The sequence below is a fragment of the Fonticula alba genome, assembly GCF_000388065.1.
Source record: "Fonticula alba strain ATCC 38817 unplaced genomic scaffold supercont2.11, whole genome shotgun sequence".
Taxonomy (NCBI): Eukaryota; order Rotosphaerida; family Fonticulaceae; genus Fonticula; species Fonticula alba.
Window position 1 is genome coordinate 83,887 of NW_009242981.1, and position 1,997 is coordinate 85,883.

Genomic DNA, 1,997 nt, shown 5'->3' on the forward strand with positions numbered 1-1,997 from the left:
CGCACGCATGTATGCACGCAACGCGGGCGGTCGGCCGAAGGCCACGCCCTCGGACACGGCCGTCCACAAAGGGGGCATCCCGCTCCCCCGGCCCGGGGACCTCATTCCACCGATGACCCGGCGAACATGGGGGGGGGGCGCCCCTGCCGGTGGGCCGCTGCGCGCGGAAGTCCCCCAGAGCGCGGCCGCGTCCGGGGGTCCCCGCGACCGGCCCACTGTCCCGCGGCGCGGCGCGGAGGGCGCGCGCGCGCGCACACACACGGGTGCCCGCTTCCAGCGGACCTCGCAAATATGGCCCCCGGCCGGGGGCCTTCGCTCTGCGGCAGGCCCCCGGAAAGGTTTCATCAGCGGCGCCCGGCACCTCAGACAAGCGGCATCCCAGCCAACACGGGCATTCGCCCTGTTCCACGCCCCTATAAACACATGGGCGGATACCCAGCGGGCCCGGGTCCGGCGCTGCCTCGGTAAACACCCGCCCAGCCGGCCGGGGCGGCTCCGACCGAAGACGCAGCACCGTCGTGCGCCGCCGGGGCGGAGCCCGCGCCCGAGTGCCCTGGCCCCCCCCTCCCATGCTCATCTCGCTCCGCCCGCCAGACTGCGCAATAATTACCGCCCCGACCCCCCACCCAATCAAGGAGAGCAATGTGCTCGGTGCCCATCCGCTCCGGTGCATTGGCACTCGCGCCCCGCCCGGCGCCAGTTCCCTTTGCGGCCCCGCCTCTCCCGCGCACACACACACACACACACACACAAGCCGGGGGGGGATGGAACGCCGCGCCAGGATGGGCGGGCGCACCGGCCCCCCAAGCCTGGATCTCCCGCACACGCGCGCGCTCCAGAGAACGCGCCGCCGCGGCATTGCGCACTCGGGGCGCATGCTCGCGAGTGCCGGTGGCCAGATCGCGGCTGCCCGACGCCAGGGGTTTTTTTTCGGATTTATTCCGGCCTTTGTTTTGGACCGCCGCGTCGCCGTCTTAGGCGGGGGGGTACCGCCCGCCGCCGGCAACGCCCCCCCCCCCCGCAAAAGGGGCATAGTTGGCTGCTGGGATCTCACCGGCGGGCGCACACGCGGGCCGGCCCGGTAGCCTGGCCAATCCGGCCGCCTGTTGTTCGACCGGCCGGCTCCCCCTTCCCCGGGCACCTGTCCTGGAGGCCCGACCGTCGATCCCGGCTTCCCTCCGGGCGACCCGCGAAAACCGCCGGACCTTCTTGATAGGGCAAAGAACCCCCCCCCCCCCCGGTGTGCCCGACCGAGTCTCCTGCGAAACATGCACCTCTCCGCATGTACACCTCCGTGGACATGCCCTCGACCATCGGCCGCGGCCCGGCGCCTGCGGCTTGGGCCAGCCCGCCGGCCCCCCTCCCCCGGCCGTGGCACGTTGCGCCGCGCGGGGCCGAGGACGAGCCGACGCGGCCGACCCACGCGCGCCATGCCACCGGCCGCCATCCGGGCCCCGGTCCCGTCGGCCCCTCGCGGCCAAGCGCCCCAGCCCCGACAAGCATGCTGACAGGCAGGCTGCCCGCTGGGCGCACGCGCCCGAAGGCCCCACGCCGCGAGGCGTCCCCACGGCCGCGACGAGCCGGCCCCGCAGCTCTCCTCGGTCCATCGACCGCCCGATGTCCCCGCCCCCCCGGTCGGCAGCCCGGCGCCCGAGGCACACCCTGCCCGGGACACGCGTCCCCGGCGTGCAACAGCCGCCGGCGCCCGTCACCACGGCGCGGCGGGCGCGTCCCTGCAGGCCGGCGCCGCGCCCGCCCCCGGGGCCCTGGCAGCAAGGATGCGGGGCCTCGCGTGGCCAGGCCAGGGCCCGGTCCCCGGCCATGTCACACGCCCCGTGGTGGCCCCCCGCTCGCTCGGTAGCACGCCGGAGGGCCTCGTAGAGCCGGCACGGCCTCCCGGACCGGGCTGGCCCCGCCGGGGCAGGCGTCGCTCGGCAAGCCGGCCATCGGCCACGGACCCCGGGGCACGCGCGAGCCAGGAGGTGTCCTGCGCGGGG